A 17243-nucleotide genomic window follows, 5' to 3' on the forward strand; every position below is an offset into this window, starting at 1 on the left:
ATTCAAAGTAGTACTTTATTTTAGTTAGCATGTCCTCTATAGTTAGACATTTAAAAATTTCAAGATTTTAGATTATAAGTAACTGTGAGAACACCAACATTTTCTTTATTTTTTAATGGATAGTTATACAAAGTTTAATATATTCATATCTTTTACACTTTTGTCAAAAGTAACTTGTTCTAATTTATGAAAGAAATTTAATAGGCAATGAAATATTATTCTCTGTGAAGGTAGAGAAGGTGTGCACATTTTTTTAGAGCTTGTTTTTCATGGCTGTTGACCTTCTGGTCTTTTTATGGCCATTGCAGACTTCTGCACGATACCTATGTCCATCGCCCACAAATGGCTGCACATTTGTATTGTCTAGTTTTAGACAGCTCGTTTGAATGAAATATGAATATGCCACATCTGTAGTCTCATCACATTTGTTGCCCCTACTGTAGGTAGTAGAGAGTGTGGGATGTGTTTTCATTGATTGGGGAAAGTGCAACAAGTCCCCCTCCCTCTATGTTGCTGCTGACTATTGACAACACTTTAAGACTCCTGTTGTGTGAAGCCGGTTTCACCGGGATTCTTTGCCCCTGCATTTTCTATCCTGTGAAAAAGAAAGGGCCTTTGCTGCCAGGGTAGTGTTGCTTTTCAGTACATCAGCAGAAGTCCCCATCCCATCACGAGTTATTTTATTACAGCGGACATCAAGGTAGTGCAGGCTTTGTTCAGGCACAGTGTAGAACTGTTTCAGACCACAGTTTTTCATATCATGCTTTACTCCCGTAGTTTAACAAGGCAGTGATTTTCTTTTCACATGTGGCCTAGATGAACTTTGGACTCTTCCTGTTTTACCACAGAGTATAGGTCGGTTTAGGTTTATTCCTGTAACTGATTGGTTTTGAGTTAGGGCTGTAGCTAGTGTTGATCACACTTTGTTTTATTTTAAATGAAATCTTTATTGTTGAACATATTACACCGGAATCCCTTCTAGCCCGCCCTGCCCTGCCCCAGGCCTTCACCACCCTATTGTTTGTGTCCTTGGTGCTTATCACACTTTGCATTTCCAGATCAGTCACCTAGATCTAAATCTCCAGGGATGAATCAATTTGTAGCAATGCAGCAAAGAATTTTCCACCTTTATTTTCAATCTTGTGTCCAGGATTCTTAGGCATTTCAGAGTTTTAGTCTTATGTAGTGCTTTAGCAATCAGTTCTCCTTTGGGCCCAATATTATTAAACGTAAGGGTTAATTAAATGAGATTGTATTGTTTCTGACACAGTTTTGCAGCATCGTATGCACCAACATCCCTTACAAGGTGAAAGCTAACATCCAAACCATTAATATATGGATTCTTCTCTAAAATTCTGTAAAGAACCCCAAAATCTTCATCTGCTACTATTTCCACCATCATTGAGTGATTGCTACCAGCAATGTTTAATGTGATTCCTCCCAATCCCTTTTCAATTTCTTCCTCCACTGCTTGGAGTCTATGCAGTTTGAAAGGATTAATTTTCTGGGGCTCTTCTGTACATAGGTTATTATAATATTCCTGGAGATTGCCAGTAGGTTCCTAGAAACTGCCAGTAGGTTCTGGAGCTTTGCTATGGATGGCCTGGGCTCAGGCCAGAGGAGGAGTAGGGCGTGGAGTAGGGGGACAGAACCTGCTCCTTTGACCCTGTGGACTGTAGCGGCAGTCTTGCCACCATTTTTAAAACCTATCTCGCCTTAGGGGAAAAAAATTCCATTGTAATTTATTCGTGGTTTAAGAGATTAATAGCCTGACCCTAGGATTTTAAGGACAACCATTGAATTAGGATTTTAAGCAAACCTGTTGAATGCCATGTTTGTTTAAACTTTTTTTTTTTTTAAACTGTGGCAGATACCTATATACTAGCTTTTGAAAATGTGAATTACATTGCTTTCTTCATAGGGACAAACTGGAACTGGATTTTTGTAAATAGATCATTGAGGAACATTGCAAGAGGACTTCCCTAACTAGGGCAGGTTCTTCTAGGCCAAAAGCCTCATGTGAATGGAAAACTAGACCCATGCATATAAGGTAAATCCAGCGTGGGCTCTGAAAACACTGGTGCCTGAAAAACAAATTCACAAGGCTTTGGCCAAAGGTTTCCTTTTGTCACTAGGTTAGAAATAGCCTGAGATTCTCCCAATAGTTCAGTCACAGGAAAAAGGAAAAGCTTGTTCCTCATTCCCATCGTAGAGAGCACCTGCTTTACAGACTTGCACCCTCCTGGAGTGCTGACCTTTTTGGTGGGATGAGTGGAACTGAGTGTAGAGTACTTTGAGTTACCGCTTCTAAAGGCATGAAGATCAATTTTCATGGGGGAGGAATCGGTAGGGAAATCAAAATATGGAAGTTCAGAGCCTCATTCTTCAGTTATTATTTTGGGTCATCAAATCTGATTTCAAGATGACAGGGTATTTATTTTTTTCTTTGCCCTGCCTCTGTCCTCCCCTTGCTAGTTTAGATGGCAATACAACTTAATATCCTGACTTTTCTTTGTAAAACAAGTAAGATTTTATTGAAAATGTGTTACACTTAGAAATAATCATTTCGCTTAATTTTCATTGTAACTTTAAAATTAGTCAAAGTGAGATTTATTACAGGACCTATATGTTTTATTCTCTAATGACAAATATGAATAGATTTACATATAAGACTAAAGGAGACGCAGAATTAGGCTGAAAACTGCAGTGTTTTTTGTTGTTGTTGTTGCCCCCATTTCCTTGCTTTTGTATTTCGGGTATCCCACACTGCATATGCTGCTCTTCAGAGCGTGTATACAGTGCACATAGTGTTCTGAGGATTGACTTTGTAACTGAACCAATTGGACTCCCGTCCAGCAGTTACACACATTTTGGCATTTCTCCTGCCCATTTGTTTAATCTTTCCAGTTCATTTGATCTTCTGGCATGAGAGCTGACAGCTGCAGTTGCATATGGGGTTCATAAAGTAGCTGAAGAAGAAAAGGCCATGACCCAGTTCTTGTATAGTTTCATTTCACTGATGCCTGAGTTGGCAACTCAGTACAGATTTATTTTACAAGAAGAGAGTTTATGTATAAAGGGTTGATCATTGATACAAAGTGGTTGTAAGTTATATTTCCTAAACTCAATAGGAATTTTTGAGTACCTGTTAGTCACAATGCTTTGTGTTATATGTACATTATACCTAATCCTTAGGATAATATTGTAAGAGAGATGATATGACCCTCTTTTTCAGATGGAGAAAGCGGACTCAATGACGGTAAACACTCATAGCTACATATTTAGTATTACATGGTAAATAGTACAACTGGAATTAAGTTCAAGACCATCTGTTGTCAGAGCTTTGGACTATCCATCATACACTGTAGCAGTAGTGTGTGTGTGTAGTATTTGATTTCTATTTTGCTGTTCAAGGACATTGACTATTATGATGAAAGGTGCTATGAACATTATTTTACACTAGAGGCCCGGTGCATGAAATTTGTGCACAGGGGTGTGTGTGTGTGTGTGTGTGTGTGTGTGTGTGTTCGTCAGCCCAGCCTGCACCCTCTCCAATCTGGGACATTCCTCTCACAATCCAGGACTGCTGGTTCTCAACTGCTCACCTGCCTGCCTTCCTGATTGCCCCTAACCGCTTCTGCCTGCCAGCCTGATCACACCCTAACCACTCCCCTGCCAGCCTGATTGATGCCTAACTGCTCCCCTGTCAGCCTGATTGCCCCTAAATGCCCTCCCTTGCAGGCCTGGTCCCTCCCAAATGCCCTCCCCTGCTGGCCATCTTGTGTCCACATGGGGGCAGCCATCTTTGACCACATGGGGGCAGCCATCCTGTGTTGGAGTGATGGTCAATTTGCATATTACTCTTTTATTAGATAGGATGTCTTTTGGTGGAATTATTGGGCCACAGAGTATACATATGTTCAGTTTTAGGAGATGTTGCCTAAAAGTTTTCCATAATGGTTCTGGTGTGTGAATATTCTAGTTGTTCCACTTCCTTGTTAGTACTTTCTGTTGGTTTTTAAAACTTTTAGCCATGTGGTATCATTTTGTGATTTTAATTGGCACATCTCTGATCATTAATGATTTTATCAGAGATCTTCTTTTGTGAGTGCCCAATCAAGACTTCTGCCCATTATTAAAAAATAAAACAAAAAAACTGGATTGTCTTTATATATATTCTGGGGATCAAATTTTGAGTTACAACTATTTTAGCTGCACTATCTGATGTGTTCTATATGTACTCAATAAACCTAATGTAGTTTACCACAGAGGGGAACCCCCCCACTTCATTTTTTTGTTTCATTGGTTCTTCTCAATAACCAACCTGATTTTTAAGTAAGCTCTAAGAAAGGATTCCATGGAAGACTTTTGGTTCTGGCCAGAATGTAATAATGTATACTGGAATGCCTTCCTGTCATAAAAATCCTCAAAACTGTAAAACAGGAAAAATATATACAGCAACTGTTTGCAGTTGCTGTATATATAGACCTTATATGCTTGAGGGACAAAGTGAATTTAAAAAAACACCCTGAATAAATAGAAATTTGAATAGCTGAAAACATTGAGTTTGCAATTAAAAATCTTCTAACAAAGAATGCCAAGATGCTAACTGGCCCAAGAACCACACCCTTAGGCCCCGAGGTCCATGAATGCAAGGAATAACCTTCACGGCTCTTTTGACGATCCGCATGTGACATCACATTCTAAATGTTAAATAGAATTAAATTGATTGACATGGAACTATGTAGAGAATTTCCCTTCTCTTGAGAAATTGAACAATTTTTTTTTTTTACCTTCTTTCTTTGGTAAGGAATCTTCAATCATTTCTCTGATTCATTTCAGAAAACGTATGGACCCTATTGAAATGAGAATGCTTTAATTTCTCGTGGATGTGAAATGACACATGCATGGTTAGCACTACCTCAGGGTTTCCTTGGTGACCATCTAAGTCATGTTGGGTATGAGTGTGGGCTATATTGCTCCCAGGCATGCTGCTTCAACCTAACATCCTAAGTGCTGCTAGTGTCTTACATGAGTTAGCCAAAAGTAACACCAGTCCTCTTTCTACCAATGGCAGTTTGTTTTTTTGGAGGGAAGGCAATGTGTGTGTGTTTCCTTACCTTACAGTTCTGTCAAACACTCTGTTGTCCATTTTATTTATTTATTTTTGATCTGCCTTAAAAAAAAAAAAAAAAGGCTATTGTTGAAAGTATTACATATGTTCCCTTCCCCCCCCCCCCCATTGACCTTTCTAACCCACCTCCTCCTGACACCCGCCCTAGGCCTTCACCACCTTATTGTCTATGTCCATGGGTTATGCTTATATGCATATAAGTTCTTTGCTTGATCTCCCTCCCGCCTTCCCTCTGAGATTCCACAGTCTGTTCCAAGCTTCTGTCTCTGGATCTATTTTCTTCATCAGTTTGTATTGTTCATTAGATTCCATATATGAGTGAGGTCATTTGATAACTTAGTATAATACTTTCCAGGTCCCTCCATACTGTCTCAAAAGGTAAGAGATCCTTTTTTTTTTTTTTTTTTTTTTACTGCTGCATAGTATTCCATCGTGTAAATGTACCACAGCTTTTTTTATCCACTCATCTACTGATGGACACCTGAGCTATTATAAATTGTGCTGTTATGAACACAGGGATGCATACATTCTTTCTGATTGGTGTTTCGGGTTTCTTAAGATATAATCCTAGAAATGGGATTAGTGGGTTAAATGCAGTTCCATATTTAATTTTTTGAGAAAACTCCATACCGTTTTCCCATAATGTCTGGTCCAGTTTGGATTCCTACCAGCAGTGTACTAGAGTTCCCTTTTCTCCACATCCTTGTCAGCACTTGTCAGTTGTTGATTTGTTGATGGTAGCCATTCTGACAGGTGTGAGGTGATACTTCATTGTCATTTTAATTTACATCTCTCTGATGATCAGTGACTTTGAGCATGTTTTCATATGTCTCTTGGCCATCTGTATGTCTGCTTTGGAGAAGTGTCTACTTAGGTCCTTTGCCCATTTTTAAATTGGATTATCTTCCTTTTGTAAAGTTGTATGATTCCTTATCTATTTTGGATATTAAACTTTTATCAGGTGTATCATTGCTAAATATGTTCTGCCATACAGTGGGCTCTCTTTTCACTTTGTTGGTTTTCTTTTGCTGTGTAGAAGCTTTTTATTTTGATGGAGTCCCATTTTGTTTTCTCCTTAGTTTCCTTTGCCCTCAGAGATGTATCCATAAACATATTGCTAGGAGAGATGTCTGAGATTTTGCTGCCTATGGTTTTGTCTAGGATTTTTATGGTTTCATGACTGTATTGCTGTTGATCTCTCCCTTAAAGTCCTCTAAAAGTTTTTTAATATATTTAGATGCTCCTATATTGGGTACATATATGTTTACCAGGGTTATATCCTCTTATTGGATTGATCCCTTTAGTATTATGTAGTGACCTTTATTGTCTCTTGTGATGGCCTTCATTTTTAAGTCTGTTGTGTTAGATATGAGTATTGCTTCTTTTTTGTTTCCATTTGCATGGGGAAAATTTTTCCATCCCTTCACTCTCATCCCATTTGAGTCTTTTGTCCTGAGGTGAATCTCTTGTAGACAGCATATAATTGGGTCATGTTTTTGTATCCATTCAGCTACCCTATGTCGTTTGATTTGAACATTTACTCTATTTACATTTAAGGTTATTACTGATAGGCACTTATTTATTGCCATTTTAATTCTTTATGCCTACGTTTCTCTCTATATTTCTTCTTCTCATTATAGCAGTTCCTTTAGCATTTCTTGCAGGGCAGGTTTGGTGGTGATAAACTCCTTTAGCTTTTTTTTTTGATCTGGGAAGCTCTTTATTTCACCATCTATTTTGAATGATAGCCTTGCTGGATATAATATTCTTGGTTTCAGATACTTGCTTTTCCTTACCTTGAATATTTCATACCATTTCCCTCTGGCCTGTAGATTTTTCTGATGAGAAATCAGCTGACAGCCTTAAGGGTGCTCCTTTGTAGGTAAAAAATTGCTTTTGTCTTGCTGCCTTTAAGGTTCTCTCTTTGTCTTTAATTTTTGGCATTTTAATTGATGTGTCTGGGTATGGGCCTGTTTGGATTCTTCTTGCTTGGGACTCTCTGTGCCTTCTGAATTTGTATGACTTTTCCCTTCACCAGGTTAGGGAAGTTTTCTGCTATTATTTCTTCAAACACATTCTCTATCCCTTGCTCACTTTCTTCTTCTGGTATTCCTACTATGTGAATATTATTACATTTCCTATTGTCCCACAGCTCCCTTAAGCTGGCTTTTAATTGTTTTTCTTTTTGGTTCTCTGATTGAGTGATTTTTTTCTACCCTGTCTTCTAATTCACTGATACATTCCTCAGCTTCCCCTAATCTACTGTGTATTCCGTTGACTGTGTTGTTTATTAGTGCTATGTCATACTTCATAGTTACTATATCTGTTCTCATGCTGTTGAGCATCCCTGCCATTATTCTTCTGAACTCTATGATAAATTTCTTATCTTCATTTCATTTAGCTCTTCTTCTGGAGAAGTCTCTTGTTCTTTCATTTGGGGTGTGTATTTTTGTCTCCCCATTTTGGCTGCCTGTTTGGGTTTGTGTCTCTGTATTAGGTAGATCTGCTATGAGTCCCAATCACTAGTGCAGGACAATATCAGATACTGTTTGTGACTGGCCTGAGTCCCCTGTTTGGAGCTATCAGCAATCCAGAGTTTGTGGCTTCTTCTGCTGGGCCTGGGTGCCTTTGGAGAGGACCAAGATTTGCACCAGGCTCTGCTTTTCCTAGCCCCAGGTCCCAGATTAGATCACACAAGGACTCAAGGCCTCCAGAGACCTGCCTCTGCCTGCAGTCCCATTGACACTCATTTTTGATTAACCTCAGGCTATTAACAGACAGGGTGGGGTGAGAAGTCTTCCAACAGGGTGGCAACTGCCTTTACCCCAGGCAAAAACTGCCTGGATAGCAAAGGTTCACTGAAGAAAGATGTCCTCTGCAGTGTGAGGGAAAATGACTCAGTATAGGAAACTGGGGTAGCTGCCCTCTGAGCTCCAACCCCTGAGTCCCCAAACCTGGCTTCTGCTCACACAGCTCCAGTCTATTCTGTCCTCCCTCTGATGGAGTCCCAGGTGAGTGCCTGCACAAAAATGTTGTGTGTTGGCCCTTTAAGAGGGTGCCTGCATTTCCAGCTGCCTCTCCCTGGCAGATAGCAATCCTGCTTTTCACAGACAAATGTTATGTGGGTACCTTTCTCAGTTCTGGTGCTCTGGGCGGAGGAGCCCAGCTTGGGGTTTAGACCCCAGAGTTTTCGGTGGGAACCCCCCACAGCTGAGATATCCCTCCAGAACTTCAGCTGCTGTCTGTGGGAGCCCTGCCAGCCCTTTCACATCTCTGCCCTTTTCTGTCCTTGGTTATCAGGGTTCTCTCCAGCTATGTGGTTTTCTGTATTTTAGTTGTATTTCCAGTTTGGACCTGGGGCAGTGTTAGTATAGCTTCCACTTATTCCACTGCCATTTTGTAATCTCTACTTATTTATTCTTTTAAATTGTTATTTATTGATTTGAGAGAGAGAAACATTGATTTGTTGTTCCACTTACATGTGTCTGACGGGATTGAACCCACAACCTTGGTGTGTCAGGACAATGCTTTAACCAGCTGAGCTACCTGGCTAAGGCCGATGTGTGGCCCATTTTAAAAGAAAGAACCAAATTATAGCTTCCCAATTATTTCTTAGTTTCATCCAGCATTCAGCTTACAGTCGAAAATCCTCTAAAGTGAACAGTTATTTAGGAGGCTATTTTGAAAAAAGCCTTATAAAAATGACTCTGAACAATGAATAGCTCAACCTGCAGGAGAAAACTACATCAACTGAAAATAAAGAAGTCTCCTTTGAATCAAATGGCAAATCTTTTTGGGCAGAAAATTTTGTTTATTTAAAGAAATTTGAAATAAATGTAATGATACTGGGCCATTACAGAAATTTTGTTCCCGATCAGTCAACCCCTATAAAATAAATTAAGTAACATAATTTTATAAATTAAAGTATTCTTTTAAACCCCAAATACTCTGACATGATTGAGAAAAAATGAAGCAGACTCTTCCTTTGAAAGGATTTCATAAAAGTTATTACAAAGCCCAATGTTAAGAAAAATCCCAATCTTGATACGTATTACGCAAAAGCTTTTAAGGAAATGTATCAAAATGCTGATCATTTTTACATGGTGGTTTTTATAGTCATTTAGTTATTTTTATTGTTTAATGGAAATATTTGGAAGAATTAACTAGAATAAAGTAGAGACTTTCTCAGAGTAAGCATAGCAGATAAAATTAGTTGCACTTCATACTTGAAATATACTTACAAATATGTTCAACAGTGTATAACTGAAATTGCTATAGTTTTTAGTAAAAAACGAGATAAATGAGGATGCTTTTGTTAAAATAAAATGGTTGTGATATATCCATGTTTATAGCATATGACTGTGCAGAAAAGCATCTGGAACAAGTACCCCAAGATGTGAATAGGGGTTATCTCTAGGTGATCAGAGTAAGCTGAATTATCTTTTTGCTTATTCTCTTAATTGTTTTGCAGTAAACATGCATAATTAGTTTATAAAGTTTTTTTGTTTTTTAAGCAAGCATGGAAGTCTGCATTTCTTCCAGCTTTTAGCAGATGAAAAGCTGGTGCTGTCCTCGGCACAGGCAGCTCTGCTCTGCAGTGACAGACAGTGAAGGTGGAGACACATGAAGAGAATGCAGTTAGGTGCCTATAGACTGACCGGCTAGAGTAGACCCCAGGACTGCTGACTCCACTTCTGTTTTCAAGAGGAAAACTCCATGTGAGCTCATTGGAAGAGTGTTGGGATTTCAGTGACTACCAGGTTTATATAATGAGGGTAAAAGTCTGGGTGATAGGGAAAGAGGAGATCTAGGATTGGTATCGCCAGGCCATCATTGTCCAGCCACCCTGGAGAGCAAGGAAATAGAGAAGTGCAAAGAAATGGTAACAATTTTTTTTCCCACTTAACTGATAAAGGTGTACCGCTCTTTTCTAGTTTCCCCCAGAAAGCATCTAGATCAGTGATGGGCAACCTTTTGAGCTTGGTGTGTCAAACTTCGCCAAAAAACTGAGCATAACTCGGGTAGTGTGTCACTTTGAGGAAAAAACATTATTTCGCAAATGTTTCATCCTCAGGAGCAGCAAATGTTTTATCCTCGGCATGCGGCCGCCTCAGCGGCCGCGTGTCATCAGAAATGGCTACGCGTGTCAGTGCTGACACGCATGTCATAGGTTCGCCATCACTGATCTAGATTGTCATGACCTCTGTAGGGTGCCTCATTATCTCTGGGACTGCCAAGCATCTTCCCTGTGAGCACCACTCTCTTGTCTTGGAGAAATTGTGGTATCATGATAAATAAAGTTCATGAGTCCTGGGACATAGCTTCCTGCCTCAGGTTCCTCAAGATGGGAGAGCACACTTGCTGCTTGACTTATTTCAGAACTTGTCACCCACTCCCACTCCCTTGTATATGTCCCTGACCTGGCCCCATGGTCACTTCCTTGGTACTAAGCCTTGTCTTTATTCATTCCCTGCCGTTTTTTATTGTTTCCACAAAGATGGGATGAACACCTACTTTGTGCTGGACCCTGGGGAGTCCTTGGTAAATAAAACAAAGTCCCTATCCTCATGGAATTTACCGTTTAGAGTAGAAAACAAAATGAGGGAAAAGAAACAGCCTATACAATAAAGAGATAATATGCAAATTGACCATCACTCCAACACACAAGATGGCCGCCCCCATGTGGACAAAAGATGGCTGCCACAAGATGGCTGGCAGGGGAGGGAATTGTGGGCGATCAGGCCAGCAGGGGAGGGCAGTTGGGGGGGGCTGCAGGGGAGGGCAGTTGGGGGCGACAAGGCCGGCACGGGAGGGCAGTTAGGGGCAACCAGGCCAGCAAGGGAAGGCAGTTAGGGGTGACCGGGCCGGCAGGGGAGCAGTTAGGCGTTGATCAGGCTGGCAGGGGAGTGCTTAGGGGATGATCAGGCTGGCAGGCAGAAGCGGTTAGGGACAATCAGGCAGGCAGGCAGGCGAACGGTTGGGAGCCAGCAGTCCTGGATAGTGAGAGGGATGTCCACTGGGATCGGGCCTAAACGGGCAGTTGGATATACCTCAAGGGGTCCAAGATTGGAGAGGATGCAGGCTTGCCTGAGGGACACACACACACACACCCGCCCGCCCCCCGCCCCCGCCTCCCCACCCTCAATGCAAGAATTTTGTGCACTGGGCCTCTAGTTTGATATAATGTTGAGCAGTGACAAATGCTATTAAATAACAAACAAATCAGTATGTTTTCTTTTGCTTATAAGGTACTCTGTACCTTGCAAATACATTTTTTCTAAATCACCTTTTTAAAAATTTTTTTCATCATCATTTATCCCCTCTATGTCCTTACAGACACACACACACACCTCCCCCCATCACCGCACTGTTGTCCACGAGTTCTCTTTCTCTTCTCTCTCTCTCTCTTTTGGTAAATTAGCTTTTTAAAACTGATTTGCAAAAGAAAAAAAAAAAACCCTGTCAAATGAGAAAAACAACAACACTAACATACAACTTTAAGTAAAAACACAAAATTCATGGTAACACACTTAAAATATCTAGGGAACTGTCACCTCTTTACAGATGTATTTTGTGTTCCACAGTCTGTGACTGGTTAGCTCTGTTGTTAACCCTGGTTCTTTTTAGGCTTACATGATAAATTTGATCTCCAATTAGGATAGGTCATTTGTCTGTGTCACAGACTATATAATCCAAACAATGTCCAGCCACTTTATAATGGAAACCACATGCTGAGAAGGAGTTTCCACAAAAGGTGAAAGAGAACGTGGAAAGAGCAGGGCTGGCGGCACTGTTACTCAGTGCACCCTACACGGGTATCTTTGGGGAGGTACAGTTGCCGTCTCACCTGGTACTTCAGTCACACCTCCCGCTCTAATCTTGGTCATACTACACCTAAGGGTTGAACCCAGAAAATTTTAGTTTGCCATTTCCTTCTGTAAAATAAATATTTGTTCTTGTCCTTGCTGCTTTCACCCTTTCTCCTTTTCCTCTGAAACCAATAAGAATGAGAACCCTCCCTCCTCTAACATTCACGCTTATTATTTTAGAACAGAAGAGATCTTTGGAGATGATCTAACCTAGCTCCCTCATTTTGTGACTGAAGTGCAGGACTGGAGAGGGTAAATGGCCTGTGTGTGTCATATGAGTAGCTAAGCAGGGGCTGTTAGGGTTTAGCTGGTGATGTGGGCTGTGAAAGAATTCACAACTAAAAGAAGAGATGCAGAGAAAGAATTCACAACTAAAAGAAGAGATGCAGAGGGTACGTTTATTTTTACTTTCCAAGAGAGGGAAAGGCTGGTGCATTGTTAATCAATACAGGGGCAAGAAATAAAAGGTGGTTTCCTCTTTTAAAGGGTAATGGCTGTTGCTAAGTGAAAAAAAAAGGGGGGGGGGCGAGGATTAGGGCTGAAACAGAGCAGACATCAGGGTGTGTGTGTGTGTGTGTGTGTGTGTGTGTGTGTGTGTGTGTGTGGTTTGTTTGCTTTTCAGGAGACAGTCCAGGCAGATATCCTAGGGAGGTGTCTTATCAGTATTTTTCCTAAGCCTGTAAAACATGCTTAGAGCAAAAGTTCTGAAGAGTTCAAAAGAGGCTGAAGAGAAGGGGTGTTGGGGGGGGGGGATTTCTACTAACTAGAGACTCTTTGGTGTGAATTATCCATGAGTAGTTAAAACAGCAGGGAGGAGGAAGATGCAAGAATGTAGCCTTGAGAGTAGTTTTATCTTGTCTTGCAGCTTGAATAGAGGGGCTGTTTGAATCAGAGAAGCGAATAATCTTGGAGTTTAATTACTGGGTGCTTCTTATAAATTATGGAAAGTCACAGCAAGGAAAAAGAAAGCCCCATTTTTCTGTCCTTACAGGAACTATTTTAGGTTTCTGAATTTCTAGTTAGTCTTTGTATTATTGGGCTTCACAAAAGCTAAGGGCTTAAAAACAATCATTCCCAAAGCATGTGCCTAGGTGGTCTGGGATCCTGCTGGTCTACTCACAGGGTGCCCAGCTGCAGGGTATTTAAAAAGTTCAAGGGAAACAGACATCTATCAAATACTATGGAAATGGTGGTTCACAGTTTTAATATTAGACTGTATTTCTTTCAATGACACCTTCGTTTTGCAGAGCTGAGGTTTTAGCAGTTTACAGTGATAACAAGCAAGTACCTGGGGAAAATCAATGTGGAGCAAGAAATGAGCATGACGATGTTTAATATGATCCCATGGCAGCGATTTTCAACCCTTTTCATCTCATGGCACACATAAACTAATTACTATCATTCTGTGGCACAAGAAAAAAATATATATTTTTGCCAATCTGATAAAAAAATTTTTTTGGTATAATTTTGATTCATTCACACCCAAATGGCTATTGTTTGTTGGCTGTTGTCATTTTTTTTATTTGACAACCTAAGGGAAAAGAGGTATTGCATGTTTTAAAAATTGTTGCAGCATATCGGTTGAAAATTGCTGCCCTATGGTGTGAGAGGCGGTGTAGGGCCCAATAGTCACTCACACTTATTAATAAGTAGTATCAGTGATTAAAGAATGGAATAAAAAAATTAAATTTTCTTGCACTTATTTTTTTTTATTATATTTTAAAATGATGCCAAGTTGCTAGGACAAAAATAGTTATTAAATGTTTCATATGAAATACTTAATAAATGGAGCACTTAGGTATTTCTCTTGACTTGGGGAGCCATGAAAAAGTTGCTGAGATGCTGAGGCCTCCATAATTTCAAATAAGTCTGAGAACCTCTGACTTAGTGTATCTTCTGTGTAAGCTTTTTACCAAAGAAAAGAGAGGCTGAGTAAGGGTGAATGAGACTGGGCATATTCCATAGTGAGGGGAGGAGAACAACACTCCCAAGGTCATTTGATCACTGCTTAGCTGGCACAATGGCTGCTCCAGCAGATTCCAGGCAAAGCCGCTGCCTGCCCAATATTTGAAGAAGATAAATTATCGGGCTTCCCTGCTTTCTCAATACCTTTTTATCTTGAGAACCTTTCTGGGGACTATTGGCTCTTTGTCATGTGCCCTACAGCTTACATTTGGAGGCCCAGTTGTGAGGTCCTGGGCAGTATGGTGTGAAGTACTATTGTGGAGTCAATGCCAGAGCACTCAGAGGTGAACCTGGAGCTGAAGAGGACACTTACTTGCCTTTCTTAGACCTGCCATTGTTTGCCTTTCTGAGTAATTCCCAAAGAACCAGTTTTCTAGAAACTGCAAGCCAACTTCTTTTTAGTATTTTTATTGTGTCTTGCTAGTTAGCAGATTCGACCAAGAACACAGTGAAGTGAACATTGAAAAATGTGTAGGAGGAATAAATAATATTGTTAGGAAATTATTATTTATGACATTAAAAATTTTGGAAAACAGGAAAGAAAAATGTCACCAATATTTCTTTCTCACAATTGCTCTTAAAATTTTTGAGGTAGGTAAATCTAGGCTTTTGTTTCTAAGAATCTTTTCCTTATTAGGTAGTTGTTCATAGTAAGTTATTTAGTTGTGTGTTCTTTTTTCCCCCAGTTTTTAGGAGGTGGTATAGCATAATGACTTAGACCTAAGTTTTGGCCTCCAATGAGGTTCTATTCTCAGATATGAGTTGCAGGGCAGAGCTTAATCTCTGAATCTCAATTTCCAGAACAAAAAATGAGGATACTAATACCTGCTTCATAGTTGGTGTGAAATTTCAATAAAACACTTGTAAAGTGCTTATTATAGTGCCTAGCACATACTAGGGACTCAGTAAATTGTTATTAATATGACATCAATATTTCCCTTTTGTCATATAGCCTTTATGACCATATTTTTAATGACCATGATACTCCATCAAGTTGTATGCATTCTTATTTGCTTAACTATTTATCTGTTATTAGATTCTTAGGTTGCCCCTAAATTTGTACTTGAAAAAAAAAAATCTGCAGCAAACTGTTACTCAGTCAGCAGATTCAATAAGCGCTCACTATGTGCCAGGATCTTTGCTTGATATTGGGAGCACAGAACTCAGAGTGGCACAGTCCTGGCCTTGAGGGACTCACAGTCTAGGGAGGGAGATGTGTACAGGTCACTCTTGTCCTGTGGTAAATGACATCACTGTCCAAGTTACTGCGAAAGGGCAGATTGGAGGACAAAATGTCACACTCTTCCTGGAGAGCTTGGGGAAGGCAGGTGAGGGTCATAGGAGATGGGTTAGTGAGATAATGGGGTAGGGAGCAAGTTATTAAGGGCTTTTTAAGCCATCATACAGAACGGAGCTTTTATTCCTAGTGCAGTGGGACAGTTGGTTTTGGAAAGAGAAATGACGTTATCTGCTTAGGTTTGACAGACTGTAGGGGGCGAGGTGGAATCAGAGTTTAATTGGGAAGTTATTAAAGAATCCAGGTGAGACGTGGTGTGGCCTAACCAAACTGGGAGTGATGGAGGTGGTAAGAAGTGGCCGGATTGGAATAACCCACAACCTGAGCTGTCAGGTTGGATGTGAGGTGTCTGAGAAAGAGAGGAGTCAAGGATGGGTTCCTAGGTGTTTAGCCTGAGTGATTGGAAGGGTAGAGTTGCCATTCCTAAAATAGTAAAGGATGTAGGAGGAGCAGGTTTGGGGAGAAAACCAGGAGCTGAGTTTTGAAATATGGTATGTTTGAGATAGTTATTAAACAGCTAGGTAGAGATGTTCAATAGGTAGTTAGATGTAGGAGTCTGGTTTGTCCACAAATTATAAGTTTGGGATGTATCTGTATGTTTGTGGCATTTATAACATGTTTTTAAAATTTGGTTAATTATTTTAGCCATTACTCACTTCATAGAATTTTCTTTGGGATCTTCATCTTTAAAAAATCCAAATAAACTTCAATCACTTTGTAAAATTGTCTAAAGTACTGTATATTGGAAGTTTTATTAGAAGAGTACACACACACACACACACATACACACACACACACAGAGGCAAAAGTAGGTTTACTATTGTTTGTATGGAAAATAATGCAATAATAAATAAATGATAATCTACACTAATAAAAGAGAAACATGCAAATTGACCATCACTCCGCTACACCCACCAGCCAATCAGGAGCGAGTATGCAAATTAACCCAACAAAGATGGTGGCGGCCATGGAGCTAGAGTGAGCAGGAGGCTTGGGTTGCCTCTGGCGATGGAGGAAGCCAAGCTTCCCACCTGTCCTGGCTGGCCCTGGCCTCTGCTCAAGGCTACAAAGTTTCAATTATAGAAGATAAATAAATCCCAGATACCTGCTTCCAGCCAGCCCTGGCCTCCACTCAAGGAGGCGCTGAAAAAAAAAAAAATGGAGGGGCTGGGAGCTTAGGTCACCGGGGTGTGTGGCCAGCCTGCAAACAGGCATCAGCCCCTCACCCAGGCTGGCCAGGCACCCCAGTGGGGACCCCCACCCTGAAGGGGGTGTGGCCAGCCTGAAAACAGCCCTTTGCCTCTCACCCAGGCCGGCCACATCCCCATGGCCCGTTTCCTGTAAACGGGCAGTTGAACATCCCTCGAGGGGTCCCAGATTGGAGAGGGTGCAGGCTGGGCTGAGGGACCCCCCCCCCCCGTGCACGAATTTCGTGCACCGGACCTCTAGTATAATAATAAACTGTTTTTGAGTATTCACAACTGGAATCCTACTTTTGCCCCACCATATATGTATATAATATATTTACTAGAAAATTAGAAGTCTTTTGGGAAGACTTGGCATCATTAAAATGGATCTTTGTATCTAGTATCACATTATGTCTCTCCATTTAGTTTTCCGTTTATTTTTCCCAATAAACATGCATTCTTTTTCTCCACATACATCACACACACGTGTTGATCATATTTTTCCCAAGTGTCATATACTTTTTGTTGGCATTGTCAGTAAACTCCTTTTCATTGGTATTTTGATAGGTTTTGCTTTTATAAAGGAATTACTATACATTGATATATTTGACTATTTATTAAACTTCTAGTACTATAATTAATATCCTACTTGATTTCTTTGATTTTTTTCCCCCTAGGAATAGACTCATATCACCTGTGAATAATAATTTTGTCTTTTTCCTTTCAATATTTGAGTCTCATTTCTGGGCATGCCAAAAAAAGAAATCCTAAATTTAAGATAAGGGGTAACT

The 17243-nt window shown here is 40.3% G+C and overlaps 1 protein-coding gene and 2 pseudogenes across 3 annotated transcripts in view; 1 reads left to right on the forward strand and 2 right to left on the reverse strand.

Annotated features, from left to right (window-relative positions):
- FGD4 (FYVE, RhoGEF and PH domain containing 4) overlaps window positions 1-17243 on the forward strand; it is a 228075-nt gene that overhangs the window by 77228 nt on the left and 133604 nt on the right. The gene's annotated exons all lie outside the window — the stretch shown is intronic.
- LOC307101969 (leucine-rich repeat-containing protein 34-like) lies at window positions 254-1052 on the reverse strand (annotated as a pseudogene). The gene is made up of 2 exons: window positions 1046-1052; window positions 254-906 (listed from the first exon to the last, which is right to left on the reverse strand). The product of its transcript is annotated as a leucine-rich repeat-containing protein 34-like (transcript).
- The window catches only part of LOC307101970 (leucine-rich repeat-containing protein 34-like), a 31524-nt pseudogene continuing 15048 nt past the window's right edge, over window positions 768-17243 (reverse strand). Inside the window, exon 2 of the transcript in view lies at window positions 768-1561. The product of the transcript in view is annotated as a leucine-rich repeat-containing protein 34-like (transcript). The remainder of the gene's footprint in view (window positions 1562-17243) is intronic.

This window comes from Cnephaeus nilssonii (genome assembly GCF_951640355.1).
Source record: "Cnephaeus nilssonii genome assembly, chromosome: 6".
In the NCBI taxonomy this organism is placed as follows: Eukaryota; Metazoa; Chordata; class Mammalia; order Chiroptera; family Vespertilionidae; genus Cnephaeus; species Cnephaeus nilssonii.